The following is a 21,264-nucleotide window of genomic DNA, read 5'->3' as shown; positions in this document are numbered from 1 at the left end:
GACCTACGCCTCATCATATTATACTGTTATACTTACCAATAAAGTGTCCTATTTCTTTTCTGTCAATACCCACCCACCCATATTTAAAGTGTTGCCTGAGCAACCCTTGGGGCCCTATGTTACACGGTCTGTAGAACGCGGTGCAGTCAATCGCGTGGATATTATAATATATGTATAATGTGTTCGGCCGAATCAGTCCACTGTACCCACATAATATAATACCTATATATTTCTCGGGTACCTGTGATTGTCAGTTTCACGGTTTGCGAGAACCTTCGTCTACCTACAATATGGGTAAATAATAATAATATATTATTATACAACGATTTACGCATACCTCATCATACTCGAACGAACACGCCGACTCCTTTATTGTGTGTCGCGTATCTGTGACACCCCTCCATTACAGTACTTCAGCAGCATATTATCACGGTCACGTGGGGTTACAGCCCTTGTTGCACGGATAAGGTATATACCAATGTTGTACCATCCATAGTTAAACCGAGTGGTTATTTCGACGCGAATCGATCGATATCTCGAGAAACATTTCTTCCGTGATATCGCAACCACTTTCTATATATCCGACTAAACTTTACCCATAGTAAAAACTATATAAAACATTAGCTTTTCAAACAATAAACCAATGATAACAATAATTGCAGTAAATGTTTGGAGAGAATATTTTTCTAAAAGTCGCCCGAGTGCATAATATACCTATATATTTTTCATACTTAGGTATCTTGTGGTATAGTAGAAGAACTGAATTGACGTCGAACGAATTTATTATTATATTGGTAGTTGGTTCGACGGTAAACAATAGTTTAACACGTGTCACAATATTTCACAGGCTATACGTAGACTAGAGGTCACTCTTTCACGATCTAAGCTGCAAGTTGAAAACTATTTGATTCATTTTTGTTTGGACTTTTCCGAAGTATCAATTATATATGTTACAGCTAAAGTGTTAAATTCCGTTATTTTATGAAATAACTAGGTAGTTCATGAATTACCTACGAATGTTAGTTAAAGTATGAAATAATACATGCAAATTGTACTTTAACTAGTTATTTCATAAAATATCTAGTTATTCTATACAATTTCAGTTTGATATTCGTTAAAGTATAAAATACATTAAAATTTAAAATATATATTAAAATATTTTATTTTACTGAATTGTGAATTAATTATAGTTATATTATTTATTTATTTGTACATGTAAGGCCAATATGGCATTTAGAGTTGCACAATACCTCATTTTTTCTACAAACACATCGCTTTGTGTCACATTTTTTGGTACAAGTGCACTTAAAAAAAACCCTGACCAGTTCCCAGTGACTGCGCAGTTGCCGCAGATCTTAATGTGATACTTTCATATTTTGGAACAGTTTCTACGGCTAACAAATTTTCTGAACATACTGTGAACTGGGATCGAGAGTATAGTTGTTCTAACACGATAAATGTATATTGCGGTCACCGACTTCAATCTTATCTGATTTAATATGTTATATTAAATTATTGAAAATTTTAGAACTATATTTATTTATCATGATATTTTGTTATTTACAATTTTACACATTAACGAAGTGATGCCAGGGAATGTATAAAATAACTAGCTAAAGTATAAATTATATACATTACCTACAAGCTTTAGTTATTTTATACATTACCTAGTTATTTCATAAACTAACTGATTCAACACTTTAACTGTAACATATACAAGGTGATTCACTAAGCATGCTCACCCTCGTTTTTCACTTTATAATAGATTTGTCCAAACTCTGATTTTCAGAAAAATCACAAGAACTTTAATGTATGGACTTTAAGTAAGTTTATTTAAAAATTCCAAAAATTAGATTTTTAATAACTGTATAATTAAAAAAGAAAGGGAGTGATCATGCTTGATGAGAATCATCCTGTATAATATACAATAAATATATAATATAATATAATTTTTGCTTTAATTTCAGAAACGAACTGAAAATACGATTATATATGTATCGCATTGCATAAGATATTTGTCATAATTTATAATGATAATGTTTATACAAAGTAACAGACATAAAACAGATAAAGTTTAATGGAATACTACAAGGTATACGTAAAAACAGATTTACCATGTCAATTTTCTAATAGTGGGAGTGTAAGGACAACCCCTGAAAACCGGCGAAAACTGTCCGTTCGTAAATTGACAGGTGAAGTCCTAAAAACTATCATGAGAATAGGCAGTGGAAGATATCGCGAAACGAGTGGCTCGGCAAGACAACGAACTTTTTAATAAAAAAAAAGTGAAACATGTCATGTGCATTGTTGATATTATATTGATACAGATTTGTAATTTTATCCAATTATAAAGCAATTTATTATTATAATATTATTGTTATAATGTAGCTATTTATTTAAGTCAATACTGACGTAGGTACGAACGGTGAAAATATATATTTGAAGTAGCCCGGGCTTAGAACCGATATTGGATACCGATTTTGAATACCGGTTAAGACCGTTATACACCGAAATCAATACCGAAACCGAAAAAAAAATCGGTATTCAAAACCGAAAAATAAATCACACAAATAAATACTGAAAACATAATAGGAAAAAAATTAATACCAATATTCGAAACCGAAATCAAAATCTGAAAAAATATTTTCTGTTTCGAATCCTGGGTATTTATGGTTTATTGTTTATTGCTTTGTGGGCAAATCCTTCTTATAAATGGTCGACATAATAATAATTAGAATATGGTACACAACGGTATTAACATTGTATTTCAAACCACAGAAGAGGGGTCCAAATTGGCTGCATGCATTAACCTGCTGATTGGTTCATTGTAGGTACATATAATAATTGGCAGAGGATGTGGGAATGTGAAATGGAACGTGAGGACGGGTTTGGCGAAGAGGAACTTTAAAATTGATCAGTGCTGAAAGTATTAGTAAGTAGATCGTGCCACACAGCAGACCTTTAATAAATTTCATAATGACGACGATTGGTCAACGACGGAAAATTAAGCTGGTTTGCAACAGGAGAGTAGTCGTGCTCTGCATGAAGTATCCTCAAGATGTACCCTGCAGAAACTTACGCTGCACCATTTCCAGTTGATTAGAGTTACCAGAGTTAAGTGGGTCCGAGATTACGAAGCCATAACCTTATATTAGATGTACCAAAACACAATACAGTGCTTTAATAGATTTTTGAAACTGGAACTCCTTAGAAACTCTCATTACAAAATCCAACGGTTTCAACTTGTACCTAGTTACAATATATTATTAATATAACGACTGAGTCAAATTGTTTAACCAAACCAACATATTATATTAACATTGAAACTAACATGATAGTAATGGCAACAAAATATAATATACAATATATAATATATTATCTATGGCCAAAACATTACTTAATGTAATAAAACCGTTTTTTTTTAAAACATCAACTAGCTGCTCGTTCCAAATATGCGGCCCGTTTAATTAGCTTACCATGAATATTGATCTCGGAGGCAATATCGTTTGAATTTTATTGACTTGTCTATTGATCCATATGTACCTACTAATCGGATATCTAGCTATCTGCAGTCATTACTGGTGTAAACGGATACGTAACCCAGGACACCGGTCCGGTGCTTTGTTGAAAGTTTGAAATGGTAAGAAATCCTTGTTTGAGTGTCTAGATACCAGGCACCGCCGATTCCGATGCGTAAGTCAAAATTCGTGAAACTAAGCTACTGGCGATAGCGTCAGCCCGGTGCTTTTCGTGTGCAAAATAGTACAAAGTCAAAGGCCGTGTTTAAGTGTCAAGCAATACCGACACCATCGGCGTAAGTAGATCCCGACTGAGCAATGCACCTATGGTAGATTGTGTGCTATTTGTTACATCGCATTATCTGCTTTTACCTTGCAGGATATAAGTAATATATAAACAGAATAATATCGGGTAGGTATAACACCACGTTTACGTCCGTCACGTATACAATTATATAGGTACATAATACGAAGTAAAGTTCAATATTTTACAAAAAAAAAAAAACTTAGATATACATTATGCATAGGTAGTATATTATAATATATTAAATATTATATATCATATTATCAAATATTATTTTCAATAATAAAACAAAATAATCGGGAATTTGAAAACTTCCGTTACAAAAAGAATGGTGCTTTTACGTATATAAAAAAATGTAAATCGATAGTTATATTCGATTGTCTAGTTATATACTTATATCAGTCATGGCCAGTGTAGGTCGATACCGCCGACAGAGAAATCTCCCTATACAGTTGACCATGTGGTTTGTGCCGTCGGATGTCCTGTACTTTTATTTATGTAAAAAGAATTAATTCGAAAACCCATGTTTGAGTGTCTAGCAAGTCAGTCACCTCAAGAGAAAGTCTAATAACATTCATATTATCCACCAATGTATTCAATCCGACTAAGTCAGATCGTAGACATTTATAATAAGTAATTTAGGTAAGTATAAACATAACACAAACACCAAGACCGTGACGTTTATATAAAAACGTTTAAAACATATTACAAACTTAGATAATATACAAAGATATACATTTATATTGTGTAAAATATAATAATATTTTTAATAACAAAGCAAATAATATGAAAAAATATGAAAAAATTGAAAAAGTTTCAAGCGGCTATGCTGAAACTTAGGCTGCCGCATATTCCCGATATTAAAATGTCTTATTGACTAATATATAATTAGAAGGGGTATACGCATAAACAATAAAGAAACAAAAATAGGGACTTCGTTCCCTCCTCCATATTCCTAACTCGTGTACTAGTTTTATATATCACTTATGTAGGTATATAGCAGGGGTGGCCGGCGATAAGAGTCACGATCCCCACACAATATAATAAAAAAATATATGACGAGCAGAACAATTAATAATAACTATTATTTTGTTACCTACTAAAAAGGTTAAGACGCGAGCCGTGGTTTAGCCACCCCTCATATATTATAGTGCCAACAGTATTTAAATATGTCAAACATAAATGACCGTGTCACTAACATGATTCTGTTTATTTAATGTGTAATAGGGGCAAATAAAATAAACATTTATAAATAAAATCTAAAATAATATATGTAGAAGTATATTATTATGACGACGAAACGGTTAGCCTCTGGGCGTTTTCATATAACGATTTTATAACCTTATATTATATCATATGTTTCCTTTCGTATTAATATTTTGCAAATTGAAAAACTGCTGGACTGTGATTAAAAATAATGCATGCCGGAAAACCCGGTGACCTGTCAGGGATTTATGTACAAAAACAAACGGTTACGTAGACGCATGCCATTGCTACAACAGTCTACCGAGTCAAATATTACATAATATTACAATGATACTTTGAAAGTATGATCTATTATAATATTAAAATAGTTAAACTCATTTAAGCTTTGAAAATCATAGTCGTAAGCAGCTGATTTAAATAACAGTAGGTTATAGGTTGTCTAATAGTTGCAACCATATTGTTCTATGTAAAAAAAAAAAACGTAAAAAATATTATTCTACATATAATTATTATCTGGTACGAAATGCCAACACTCTAATAATAAAATATACAAATTGATCATTACAAACACGATGAAATCGTAAAAATCTTTATTTTTTTCAGATCTTAAGATCGATACAATATAGCATTTGATCATACGCAAAACTATTGCAACCACGCCGCCCGCTGCGTTAAATGAGGTGCGGAACATTTTACAAACGAGTGCTCCAATGACCGGACAAGTCCAGCCAAATGTGCATTATGCTCCGGTGACCACACCGCCAACTTCAGAGGCTGTCCAGCTTTCATGAAAGCTCAAAAAACAATAAGACCTTCAAAAACACCTACAACCAAAGTTCCGGAGCCACAACTTCATTCCAGGCCGAAATCTTACGCTGAAGCCACCCGGACTCAAGATTTTCCTTCAGATCATTGTTTTCAACATTCTAATAATAAAATAAATATAAATTGATTGTTAGATTGCAGTATTAAACTCCAATATTAAAATATACAAATTTATTTTTAGATTTTGACACGATGGAATCTTAACGATCTTTATGTTTTTCAGATGTTGTTCACTATAAGCTCATAAATTATAGTACACCTAAATAATAAATATGTAGACAATGTACGTTTTAAATTAATAATAAATCTTTTGTTTTGTATACAACTATTTTACGACACGTAAAGGTATTAGACGTATTGTGCAGTGTTTGATATCATATTGATAATATGATAATTATAACAAAAACCGTTAAATCAGACACTTATCTCAATTAATCATAAACTGTACCTTACACGCTGTTCAGAAATATTTTATCACAGAGCTATAATGATTTCGTATTTTTGCTTTAATTTAAAGAAGAAAATCCGTTTGTTTCGGGAAGCATAAATCATCTTTTTGATATTCCTTTACATTACCACGTCTGCATAATACACGCGTAGGTGGAAAATAATTTATGACCCGAATGAATTCCGATTTCCAATTTCTGACTCTGTCAAGTATATTTATGCACTATAATATGTGTTACAACAGTCATCATAATATCTCATAATACATTCACATTATATGTTATACAAACATATTTTACGTAAGAGTACCATAAATACATTATACTAAATTAATAAATAATATAACGATTTTCTCGGTAAAGTTACGCTGTTGTTCAAATCAAATATTGTTCTTATTGTTTAAAAGCTATTTTAGAGATTTACAATGTTTTTTTTATTTTCAAAAGATTCTCCGAAATGCGGGTGTTATTTTATAAGTAATTTGATTTAAAATCGAAAGTACTAAGTAGACAATATTATATGGATAGTTAATAAAACGTTAAAGTTTGATTATTCTGCAAACATTCACAGAAACCAGAATATACATATTGAAATCCCGGAAAAGTTCAATAGTTCATAATATCGTATTATTATAGATTTTTTCAATAAACGAGAAGAAGCTGTACATAGCGTGATTTTTTCTTTCGCTTTGTAAGAGCAACACTTTTTATAGAACATTTAAAAAATTTGCGACTTTATTGTTTTAAAATATAATTCTCTATACTCAACATTCATAGTAGTTTTCGTAGGATCTTAAAAAAACGTCAAGAAAAGTGTATAAATACTAAGTTAAACACGTCAGTCTCTTGTTAATCTATCTTCACCCAAAACAGTTTTGTTTTCATCAACTACTAAAAATATGTATACCTTCAATGTGAACCATTCAAATCCAACAGTTCGCGAACTGATGCGTCAATTTTATATAAAATATTCTGTGGATTTAATATATTTTATATTATGGCATTAGATTATAATAACATATTTATGTTTTATGGAGACAATATAATATTATGTTTGAACATGTTTTCAGCTCCTCAAATACCATATTAATTGATACGGTTGTTTTGTACAATTATTTTTTGATTTTAACAAGTTTCATTTTAAATGAAAAATATACAATTCATTGGAATTTCATCGGTAAAATATTTTCGATTATAATTGTCTGAAAGGAATATATACGATCGTTTTATCAACAAATTTCCATTCGACTATAGAATACGACGTGCAGGTACCTATAATAATATACACTATGTTGGTTAGTTTGTATTGTCTAGTGCAGTGGTTCTCAAACTTTTTTGATTCATGTCACCTTTAGCTACTATAGAATCAAACACTGTGTCACCCTAATATCAAAATAATAAACACTCTTAATTCTTAACTGTATATTTTAGAATTATTCTTTCATTGAAAAAAAAAAAATGCAGTACGCAGAAAAATAATAATCATACACTTTATTTGAGTTTCTGGATTCAATAAACGCTGACACTTTAAACTTTAAATTGGTTAAATGTTGTTAGTGGTCAATATGTTAAGATATAATAATAATGTGACTTTTGTTCTGATTATTATTTGTCAGTATTATATTAGTAAAATGTACTTACAGCGTTTATCCTTAGTAAATAAAAATATAAACAGCTTTTATTTTTTTTTTTATTTAGTTAAGCTTTTATTGCAAAGTAATAATATAAAAGTAACTTTTATTCGCTTAATAAGCGAATAATACTTTTAAATTATTATTCCTTGACGAGCATTATTCCTCGTCAAAAAACTATAAGGTGGGTATGTTATATATTAAATCAAATAGACTAACAAAGATTAAAGGTATAATAAAATGAAAAATACAGATACGAACTTTGGCAATAAATAACAATATGATTATTTTCGAAAAAAATAATATTTTGTAAATATATATTTTTTCTTTTTTCCGTGGAGATTTCGTGTCACCTCTAAGCCGGGTCCATGTCACTCTTGGGAACCACTGGTCTATTGCAAGACATCATTATATTATTATTAGATTAATATAAAAATAAATATCGTTTAAAAACAGACCATCAACAAAAAAAAAAGCGAAGAGGTAAAAAAAAACATACTTAACTTTGTAATAACAACGACAACGATAATAATATAGTTGTTAGCAAATCTTTCGCGAATGTAAACATTGTTATAACAATACGTAGTCACGGTATAAGGCGCGTAGTAAATATCCCGCAGACGACCTGGAGATTTTATTATTACCATAGCAAACAACAATACAGAGAAGATTTCTTCGACGTGTAAACTTTTTACGTCCGCGTTACATATTATACAATACGTGTAGGTGGGTATTGTGTTTGTTATGATATTTATTTAACTTCTGGCGGGCGAGGATGATGGTGGTGGTGGTGGCGTAGCGGGAATATGTTAACGTTGTGAATATATTATTATAATATGCACATCATAGGACGTATACAATATCAGACTGCACCGATGATGCGGTGAAAATATCAAAAACGAATCTCGACTTTGTCCTATACCTTTCCACGCACGTATATTGTACGTTATAGTTCGTCTTATAATATATGTATACCGTAAGCACCCCGACGTTCTTGTATGTACATATTTTATTTAACTCCTTTGAGCCATCCTAACTGAATAAACTCGCGCGATCTCCATATCTATTTGTATTTTACTCGAACGTCCGACGTTCACGTCCGTGTAAAGTAACTTATATTATTCGGCGGAGCCATAGGCACAAATATTGTGGGGGGAGGGGGTGCTATTTAGCACCTCTAAAAATCCAAATTCTTCATTTTTACATGGATAATCAGTTTAACATACTTCCAAGTAAATATTACCAAGTAAACGGTGGTGAAAATATCAAAACCTAATTCTTGACTTTGACCGATACCTTTCCGTTGGCGTAATATTGTACACGTAAAAATTTTTTTGTCACGCTTGCACTGAAAGTTTAGTTTTCGATGACAGTTGAAGCGTTGAAAAGCCACATTTTCCGTCAAGCGGGAATTCCCAAAAGTACTGAGCTCACATATCAATCGTATCCTCTATTCCTCCGCACAAACAGACACTAAAATCTATACTACGGTCCTTACAAAACATAAACTTTTGGTTACATCTTATATTCATATTATAATCTCCTTGCATGACGCGTAAACATTTTTCTTTTATATAATAATTTGGTTGTAGCATAGATCCCCGCATAATGCATTACCTTTGGCGTGATTAGATTTTGTTATTCTTATTTTATACTGAAATCTATACCAAGGTCCTTACAAAACATATACTTTTGATTACATCTTATATTCGTATTGTAACCTCCATGGATGCGCTTAAAATAAATAATACCAAATCGATTCTTTCATGAAATATTGTTTTCGTAAAATAGTCTGGTATTGTTGCATAGGTCCCAGCCTAAATTACCTTTGCCGTGAAGGCGTGATCAATGAAGGCAGAGGTGTGACTAAAAAAAGTGAGTATGACTCGTGCGGAAAGACGATTTCAGTCTTGAGCGAAATGCGGCCCGTGCCGCACACGTCGCCCGCTACTGAAATAGATCACTTCCCACCCATGCCACATAATATTATGCTATTAACACTGAGGTCTATAGTTGCTATCATAATTGTTTGCATGCACGTATAAGGTGTCCGATCGATTCAAACAACAACTTCGATGCCAAAAAGTGAGAAGGTGGATGTCACTCTGCTGTACAGTAGGTACAAGTGAGTGAATCTATAAAGAATTTTAATACATTTTAATTCAATGATATAATATCATATTGTATAAGAAAAACTATTCTGAGCGGAGACGGTTTGTCAGTCTGAATATTGTTATTATTTATTTATATTATAATATGTATTATTTTTTATTCGTTTCTATGGCGATAAACAAAGCGTTAGAAATTAAAATCCTATTTTTAGCGGTTTTTCGTAATAATTTGTTGGTGGTTTTTCCTGTGGCATTAAATAGCTATTGAGAAAATCGAAAAATGACCTGTCTAAAATACCATCTTGATTCAATTTGCTAAAAGATAAGGTACTATACAGGGTTATTCAAAATGATTCATCCGATTTAAAGTGCTTATATTATTTTATTTTTTAGGTTTAGAACAATATGTTATACATTAAATAAAAGAGAAATATATCAAGTTTAATTAACTGTATCTATAACTTCTCTATGGGAGCTCTTTTGGTTACACGAATAACATCTAGTCGGTAGTCAAATTCATACCATACTTTTTGCAGCATATCTTTTGTAATCGACTCCATGGCTGTTGTTATTCGATTTTTCAATTCATCTAGATTTGATGGCAGTGGTGGTATGTAGACAGTGTCTTTAACATATCCCCAAAAGAAATAATCACATGGCATTAACCATTTTATAGCCATTTTAAATCGGATGAATCATTTTGAATAACCCTGTATATTGAAATCGAAGCACTCCATCTGGTAAATATTTTGTATACATAAAAAAAAAATAAAAAATAAACACCACTGTAAAACCACCAGCTTCCTCGCTCCGCTTAGAATATAAGATACTATACAATTTGTAAATCGACTTCAAACGGTCACAATTTTTTTCTTCAGAATTCGCTAATTGTAAAAGTTATCCACTCATCACCCCCCCCCCCCCCCAACACTCCACAAAACACTGATAATCCAGATCCCATCCACGAATCATAAAACCACATTTCGGTATAAGCTTTAGGACGACTAAAAACAAGAACCACTGCTGTGATAGATACGTGACCAGATAAGTGATTCCTCATGACGGCGAGCGATTGGCAGAGAGTTATTACCGTGGTCAGAAATGATTTGTACAGAGATTTAGACGACGACGGGTCGGACAGCGTACACGACAATCAGAGATCACCTGCTCGATACGCGAATAACCGACGACACGAAAAAGAATTGTTTGACGGAACCACATCGGGCACGACTACGAGAGGAGGGGACGTATTACGTTACCGATTGCCACGCGGTATTAGGTCGAAACCGACAACTTATTCTTTTTCAATCCAATCGCGTCCGCCGAAATACCGAAATACGAATCCGTCTGGACAAACAATTAATAAAGCTATATAGAGAAGGAAAAGCTCAAGACTTGTGCGGTGATTTTGATATTATTATTATCATTATTATCAACCATATTGAAGACCTGGACAGGTTTATAATGTTCATATAGGCTATTAATATTTTTGGAGGGACCATTAATCAAAACATAGTGAAATCAGAATCTAAAAATAAAATGGTCACCCAATTTGATGAACCATAAAAAAATAGTAGTATTAAAATAGTATACATTTCTTAGTCGTTGAGACTTGATCAATTCAATCCATTGAATTCTATCCATTGATAACTACTGCTGATAATAGGCTCGTGCGGAGGAATTCAGAATAGGGTGCTTTGAATAAAAAATGTTTAAAATAGATATATCAATAATTAAATAGTATTATATAGGGATTTATCATTTATATTAATTTTGTAAAAATATGAAAAACATTTATATCAATACTATAAAATACAAATCATAGTTGTAGTTAATTTACACATACAATTGTACATTTTTATAACAATTTTCATATATTTACAAAACACAATTTATATATTTTTCGAAAATGGAGCCCTCTTCCAATAGACCTACCTGATAACCTAACCAACGTCATGTTATTGATCGTTCGATTCATCGATTGTTATTTGCTATTTATGATATAAAAGATGGATTTCCATGCAGCTTAATTTATAAATATTAGGAGAACGACGTGACAAACAAAATATATTTAATAAGTGTTTATTGTTATACATTGTATTCGACCGCGACGCCTGGGTGAATAGCAATCATGTTACGACCACAAATACATCAACTGGAAAAATAACAATAAAAAAATTTAAAACTTTTCCACCGACAGTGTCCTGTAACGGAAAAACTTTTTAAACTATACATTATATTATTATATTATTAAAGTCGCGAATTGCGTGAAACGTGCTATCATATAGTGGATGTTGGTGCCGCATATATCATGTAGGTACAGAGTGATTCACCAAGAATGATCACCCCTGTTTTTATATTTCATAATGAATTTATGTAAGCTCTGATTTTTGGAGTTTTTGAATGAATTTTCAAATTTTTGAGTTTTTTTGTACTACCTTAAATTTAATATTATTTTCCTGGAGGTTATTTAGTGGATAATTTTTTTGAATACTTTTGTGCTGGTAGCTAAGTCAAAATTCGAACAAGTAGTTTCTTAGTTACTACAATTATTACACTAGGCCCTAGTGGGTTAGACTAGGGGATAATAGTCTTTAAAAATGTTTTTTTCAGAAATATAAAATAGGCGTTATATCGGATACAGTATCTATTTTATTTGGATCATTTTCATAAACTATAAATATTGATGGATTCATATAAATTATTCAAATATTCAAATCACCATAGCTCTCATATCATCCAAATCTATTATCACATTGATCTATTATTCTTAGTACACAGAGTAAAATAACTCGAAAACTACTCTTTCAAATTTGTATTTTGATAGGTACGCCAGAATGTGCAGAAAAATTATCCTCTGAATAATTTTCATTGGAAAAGGTGAGTTAAAATTTGAAAAACATACGTTTTAATTTCCACGAGTAGTACAAATAAACTTCAGCGGTTTGAAAAAAATATATACCTATAAATATGTTTAAAAATTCCAAAAATCAGATTTTGAATAACAGCTGAATTTGTTAAGAATAAATTGGGAGTGAGCAAGGTCAGCGAATCTCCCTGTATATATACTTACGATATACATATGTGTTCGTGTATATAAATATAGATACAACCCCACACCACATACAGCAATTAAGTTTGACCATCCCTCTCACATAGTTTCACGGCTGTAAAATGTAATTTTTATTTTTATTACGCGATTATGCTATGTACAAAACGCCATTAATAATGTGTATATATATATATATGAGTACATATAATATGTAATACGAAACTTACGCGCGTATGACACGTTAGTTGACATTTGAAAAGCTTTTACATGATTTGTACTGTACCCAGAAGCAGCTATCGTTTGTCGCTGATGCAGATAAATACATGACGCGTATAGTGCGATGTCGGTTATGGTCGATGGCAGGGGTGAGGCGATTCGCGTTGCGTATATCTGCGTGCGCGGGTCGGTAAATAGAAAAAAAACAAAAGACCACGATAGGTTTCACCTACCCCCCCAATCCCCTTACACACCAATCAGCCAAGGTCTTGCTAAAAAAAAATCATCCGACCCACCTGGACCCGCGGGGTGAAAATCGTACGTCACCAGTCGCCGGAACATAATATTATTATCACGACGTTTGTTTTTACCCCGTGAAATATATTATATTATTATTATGATAAACGGTCTCGGACGGGTGATGGGAGGGAATGGGCATTTAATGTATTATAATACTATATCGTACGATGAAATGCGACCGTTTATTTATGGCGTGTTAGAGCGATTTCCGAACGATTTGCTTTTTCGCATCCTTCGAGCACACCCATATTAATTTTTTACCAAAGTGTGCGTCTCTTGTCATGTCGTACGCTCTCGCGCGTGGAACAAAATGCGAGAAATTTCAGTCGGGTCGTGTGTTGATTTTTTGTTGTTTTTTCTCAACGACCACGATTTTTTCAAAACCCAATCCCCATTATAGTGTTTTGTTTTCCACGTAGATTTCGATTAATACGTAAAAAATAATACATATAATATTAAACGGCTCAAAAGTCAACTACATTTTATATTATTATGGTTCCGGCGTAGTTATACGTAATTATTATTATACCAGGTACCGTTCACTTGGTTTCAAATTTGCCAACATTAATAATGATGTATTTGCATGCCACTTACCCTATGTCAAGATGGACCCAATCAAGACCATTCCTTGAATCTGAAAAAAAATAATACAACTATGTAATAATAATAGTACTATTAAGTATTAATTGTACTATACATACATATTATTAGTTTTCACGATAAATTTGTAACATGGCGTATTGTATAGGCAATATAGCAACATGTGTGCGTTGAAGGTCATTAATTCAATACAATATTGAATATTATCATTAATAAAAGACAGTCTTCGCCAATACTATATTGAGCTCTATCAGTTATCACTTCCCTTTTTTACTTTGGAGTCTTGTTAGCAGTGGCGTGCTGAACAGTCATTTTTTGAGGCAATTGCCTCAAGGGAAATTTGGGTGGGTGGGTGGGTGTGTTAGTGTAGATGTGCAACTTATACCTAAAAAAACTTAATAATATTTATTATTTTGAATAATAAAAAAAAATAGTGAAAAAACTGTTGGTGGTGGGGAGGGGGATCAAATTGTATAGTTTGCCTCAGGTCTTCTTGTCAGTTCGGCACGCCACTGCTTGTTAGGTATTATTATACATCATTGTTGTTAGTATAATACATATTATTAATATTAATTTATATGTTATTGCCTGGTATAAATAATTCATGCAGTCTATCATTATTGCTTTTCAAATTAATGTTTCCATACTTATTAACATATATTTTTAAATTATATCTTATACAGTAATAAATGATAATGAATTTGTAATATTATTATGTGATCATTTGGATGATAATATGAATTTTGCATAACGGTTTGTAGTTTTTATTAGATTTAATATTTATTTAATAAATTATACGATTAAATATCATCATGATTAATGTATATTATATATTGTATTATATCACCATATTATTAAATATTATATACATTATATATATATATAATGTATATAATATTTAATATTATATTATATAATATATATATATATATATATGCTGTCAGAAGGTTATAGTGCTTTATACCTTTTGAGGTATTGTAAAATGTATTATTAAATTGTTATAATACTCGACAAAGAGTGGTAAGAGATTTACAATGACGAGTTCTCAGAATAGTTTTATTTGTATTCTGTCATTGGAGTTTTATTATTGTCTTAACACTGCACCGCGCAAGTGATGCGACTCAATCTAAACGTGTTTATTATGGGCATCACCGTTTTTGGCCAAAATATACCCTTCCCATTTCGGCCAGTACCTACAGTTTACAATTATAACAACTGAACTTAATATTATTGTATCCAAAAATGTGATTTTTTAATGATAAAATTTTTGTAATTGATAAAAATATAATTAGCTTAGTCAATCAAATTAAAAATTAGTTTTTGTTTGAAAAATGTTACTATTTTTATAGTCTTCACTCTTTAATGTAAGTTTAAATTCGTTCATAGTTGTTTTTTTGGAAATAAAGATAAACCAGTGTTATTCCTTGTTAGGTGTTTGATATAATATTATGTAAAATGTGACCAATTAGTTATAGTGTGATTATGTGTTCTATAGACTGTATAAGCAATAGAGTATAACATGGTAGTATGGTGTAGAATAATGCCAGTATGTTATACCTTATCGTTTCAATCTTATCTAATATATAATAATATATACTATAGGTATTATGTAAAATCAATTAGGTATAATATGTATATTATCATGGTTATCAATTTAACACGACACACACACATATTTTACTAAACACTCAGTATAAAAGTGTTCTCGTATACGTCCCTACTAACAGACATTTTGTAAAATTAAAATTAACTATATTAATATATTATATATTATAATTATTTATAATGACCGAATTTATTAAAATTAATCGGGGAAAGTGTTTATTAGTTTTTAAAAATTATAAATTTGTATTATAAATCTGTAGGTAGGTACTGGCACAAGAAGGGACCACCCTTTATTATAGGGGAGATTCCTTTGGGTATTTACAACCACGCGTAGCATAAAATATAATACACAGTATGATTCACCAGGCATGCTCACCTCATATTTTTCCTTTAATAATGAGTTTATTAATTTATTCAAATTTTGATTTTGAAATTTTTGAAATTATTAATATTTTTTTGTGCTAATCTAGTAGTTTCCTGTGGCGTTGCAAACTTCCGTTTTTCAAATGAGAACGCCCCTTCTCCCCTTACTACTATAAATTATAAAGTGGATAATTGTTTGGAAATATTGATCTTCATAATATTGATGATGTATATGTTGATATAATATATTATAATCAAACATTTTCTGACTAAGAAATTATTTTCCATAGTTAAAATTTCAAAGAGGTGCTCACAAAGTCGTATAAGGATTTTGAAATTCACGATGGAAATCAAATTTTTTTATAAATGGCTATTGGTGATTATGATATGATAATAGAAAACACTAGTAGAAATTAGTATTTTTAAATTCTGAGCGTAGCGAGGGATCTAGTGATTTTACAATGGTGTAACTTACTTATTTACGTATAAATTATTACTATCCACTGATTTGAAATTAAATATTTTCTTTTTTATATGATTTTATATTGTTGAACACGATAACACCGAATATGATTATATGAACAAAGTTTGAATCATACAAAAGTTGACATTTTTTACGGGTTACACGTGGTCAGCCAGTATAATATTATAATTGCACTATTCGTAAACGTAATAACAAACTTCTGGATCTGACCACATGCGTGTAGATCACAATACAAGTGGTTTCAACCGAAAAATCTAGAGGAAAATCGAAAAAATATCATAGCGAGTCTGGCGCGTGTCTGGATTTTAACGACACTGCCGACGACGACGGGCTAAGCTCCGTTCAGAAGTCGCCCGAAATCACTACAGGACATATCGATATCAATACTTGTAAGTCAATTGATATTGTGGTCACACGTCATTGATGACCACGGGCGAATCGTTAATCGTACGATAGAATCATTAATAATTTATTGTTATCACTCATCGTACATTATGACGGTTCGACTGCCGGTTGAAGGACGTTCCGCAATTATTATGATCGTCCTCCAGCTTTCGCCCACTGTCTGTCACCACAATTGCAGTAGTTGTACCTACACACGTCACGATCATTGTCCGAGTTACAAGCGAGAACACATTTTGCACTTAACGATTGCCGCGCAAAACGCCTCGTTTGGTATACAAAAAAAAAACCCATGCGGTCTCTTGTCAAATGCGTATATAAAAGAAAAAGGGTTTATGGCAGCTCCCAAGCTGAAACGAATGACGTGTTAAATCGTCGTAGTTACGACGGTTGTACACTGTACAGTGTACAGTGTAGGTATACACAAAATAATATTATAGCCACATCGCCTATATATACATATATACGTGTATGGTAGTGTGTTCGTGACGTGCGTGTGTCTGAAGAGCTTTTTTTAATAAATACAGCTAGTACACAGAAGTGCTAGTTTGACAAAGGCACAATTCAGGAGGTATATACCACGATAAGGGGAAGAAATCGAAATAGGATTCCGCGAACTCGGGTAAACGCGTGTTTCGGAGGGCGTAAACATGAGTTGCTGTTACCGATTCTAAGCCAAAATAGAAAAGGATAAATATAGGTAATCGAAATTCGTACAGTTGTGAAATGGGCGAAATATAGTTTTACTGCCTCATATAATTTTTGTAAACATTAAAACCAACCCAAAAATCCCATCCATAGGCTCAAGAGAAAATATGCAGAGATTTGCTAACATAAAATAATTTCACGTTGGGTTTCATCACTGGTTGGCCTCCCTCTTCGTATTATTCAAATTTAAAATATTGTACATAAATTATCAAATTTACTTATTACTTACTAAAAAAAAAAACATTACAACACTCCTGAATACCTATGTATAAGGAGACGTCCTCATTTACCGGACGTCAATAAGCACGAGCAAAAAAAAAAAACAGACAAGCTGAATCAGCTGTTGTTATTATAATAGTTTAATTTTGTTTTATTTTTTTTAAATACAGTCTGTAAAATATAGGTACTTATAAAAAGAATTTTGGATTATATGTTTTTTGATAGGGAAAAATGCTCCTAGATCCTCCTCCTAATTTCTATAGACATTTAATTTTAATTTTTATATGTTTATATTTTTTTTATCATTTGCGGTATATCAAGTCATTACATCGTGTCCTTTTTAGGCGGTGGACAGAAATTTCCAGGAGCGTGAGGGAATCCCATAATTATTATAGAGAGTTAGGATGATTTAAAAAATAATAATAATAATAATAATTTCGATTTGATTGATTTGCTTCTAACATGATGAATAAGGTACTCCGTACTCGTGCAAAATTAATTCATATAATATATTATCTCCCTCTTTCGCACCCAAAAAGGAAATAAATCCTAGATAAGCTACTGCACATAAGATCGCATGTATACAGTAATAATTTATCACAACAAGGATATGCAGACATATTTTGACAGTCATTTTTTTTTTTTGATGATTGACTTTAACTTATACGTTGAAATCACTATCCTTATTTTCCCAGTAAAAATGATCGGCGGGTGATAATTTAATGGCACACTTTTCAATAAATGTATTGCTTAGTGTGATCGGCTTTTAAGTTACCATCGACCGTTTGCAAACCCCTTTAACTGATTGTTATCGGCGTATATTATTATCCTCTTAATCTATATATACGAATAATATTATTTATTTGCTTAAAAGTAATTGAGCTTAAAATTTAAATAACAGTCGTGTACTGTATTATATTAGGTTCACTACATTCTAATATTTTCTAATACAAAAACGTATACTACAGACTACAGTACAGTCATTTAAAATACTGCTCATCAGCTTCCTATATCAACTGTGACGATCTACGAATTCTTTTACTTTAAACTTCTTATCGTTAATTTAAAAAAGCAATAAAGTTTTTTATGCATGTTATATATTTTTTAAATGTATATATTATACACGTGTATCTACGCGTCTGAGTTTGAATTGAATAACGAGTTGGCATAATTGCCACTTCGACGCCATATGCTTATAGAAAGATTAAATACGGATTAAAGTGAAAAGTGTAGCAATATAGTGAAAAAAGTTTTGATGCTTTTGACGGGTTTTTTAAAAGAATAAAGCAAGAAAAAAAAAAGTACAAAGTTAATTTAGAAAATAAAACGCACAGTTCAAACGCATATAGCCCAAAACGAATTTAAATCTAACTAAAAGGTAGCAACTTTACTGTTAATTGTATACACAGTAAAGTGTTTTAAACTTTTTACGTTGAAGTGCGTTTATTTATTCTTAAAAAAACAACAATGTATATTAAAAGGAAATACGTGTTGAAATTTTTATAATTCGTTCTGTTTCATTTTAAACCAGATGTATTGTAATGAAAGTATCTCTAATTCTCAACCAACAAAAGAATTTAATTTTTAATTAATATTATTATATAAATAACAAAGACAGCAGAGACATTTATTTTGTTCAATAAATTAACAAAATATATTTTATATTCAATATTTTTATTTTTTTTTTTTTTTTTTTAATCTGGTCGCATACATAAGTATATAACTAATGACTAGGCGGGTCTTTAATACTATTAAGACTTCAGTTTGGTTTCAATAAGATAATTTTTAAGTGACTTTTAAAACCGTTGTTAATTTAATATTAGTATCTCGGAACCAATTATTATACCGTTTGTAATGAAAATTTAGACCTAGTGGCCAAAATAAGACGTTAGTTTAAATATTATATTATGATGATCATCACATGTTTACGTATAAATCATTCAAAACGATGTAAATTAAGCAAATATCAACGGGCATATGAACATAATTCAAAAAATAAATAAGGAAAATAAAATAATTGTTATTGATAAGACAAAATTAAAATCACTTAATCGTAGAAAGCTGAGAATTAAAAATTTGACTTTTCCGAAAAAAATATGACATCCGATGGGGTTATATTTAATAACTTAAACATAAAAATAAAAATTACCTAATAACATCGTTAAATATCCAACATTAATATGAGGGATTTGGTGTAAATTTGTGGAAATAGATCGCGGTTGATGTATTTTTGTTTGATGATATTATAAGTAATTAATTGCAAAAAAATTAATTAATTTTGTGTACTTTCTATACTTTATCGTTCCCACCACCGTTGGCTTTCAATAATTATTATTGATTTTCCAAATTATTACTTTCAAAAATTATATTTCATTGGATCAGACTTATATTTGGATTGCGATCTACTATACAAAATTATGTTTTATGCGATTCGAGGACATGGCGTCTTTTAGAAGTATTATTATTATTATTGAATATTTATTAAACGATCAATATATAACATTAAAAAAAAAAAGGTGGGTAAGTGGATATCGCTCTGCTGTACAGTAGGTTACAAGTGGGTCACTGTATAATGGATAGTATTAAATTTGAATTCAATGATATAATATCACTGTATAAGAAAAACGATTCTGAGCGGAGATGGTTTGTCAGTCTAAGTATTAGACATAATATAGGTATACTTACCTATAGTATTAAAAAAAAATTGATCTATAATAGGTATCAATAATAAATTCCAAATTAATCATATCACAATACCCATTTGGTAACGCGTTATACATCAACAACAAACCGTGGTACTATCATAGATATATAATAGTATACATTAGAAGTTTTAAGTACCCACGAATAATATTATACAATCACAACTAAATAACTAAAATAGTTATTCCAGGTTTTTTAATACCTATGTAATTTCTTCCAAATTTACTAAACTAATCTAATTGTAAGCTAATAACCATGATATTGATGCTGTAACAATAAAAAAAAAAAAAAAAAACTGTGCTTATGTATTTCTTAAAATTGTTAGTAACAGAATTAAATATTTACGTGGAATCTTATTTAAAATGTTCAACCTTTAGATATAAAAGTTGAACATTTTATAAATTTTTAACTACAAAATAATTATTCAATTTCAAATTTGATACATTTTGTCAACATTTTAACTTCAAATGCTTATAAAAAAAAATTGTGCCTATGTATTTTTAATATTTTTCAACTGCTATTTTAACAAATATATCAGGAGCCTTGTATTAATTTTTTACACTTTTTAGCC

The 21,264-nt window shown here is 30.9% G+C and overlaps 1 protein-coding gene across 6 annotated transcripts in view; it reads right to left on the bottom strand.

Annotated features, from left to right (window-relative positions):
* LOC100570020 overlaps positions 1 to 21,264 on the bottom strand; it is a 231,206-nt gene that overhangs the window by 153,872 nt on the left and 56,070 nt on the right. For 4 of the 6 annotated variants that reach the window (XM_029490506.1, XM_029490504.1, XM_029490503.1 and 1 more), the window contains one exon: positions 14,204 to 14,243. The exons of the other annotated variants lie outside the window; for them this stretch is intronic. The gene's annotated coding sequence lies outside the window, so the exon portion shown is untranslated. The remainder of the gene's footprint in view (positions 1 to 14,203; positions 14,244 to 21,264) is intronic. 6 annotated transcript variants of the gene reach the window in all.

This window comes from Acyrthosiphon pisum, chromosome A2, assembly GCF_005508785.2.
Source record: "Acyrthosiphon pisum isolate AL4f chromosome A2, pea_aphid_22Mar2018_4r6ur, whole genome shotgun sequence".
NCBI lineage: Eukaryota > Metazoa > Arthropoda > Insecta > Hemiptera > Aphididae > Acyrthosiphon > Acyrthosiphon pisum.
This window is presented reverse-complemented; position numbering and strand designations above follow the sequence as displayed.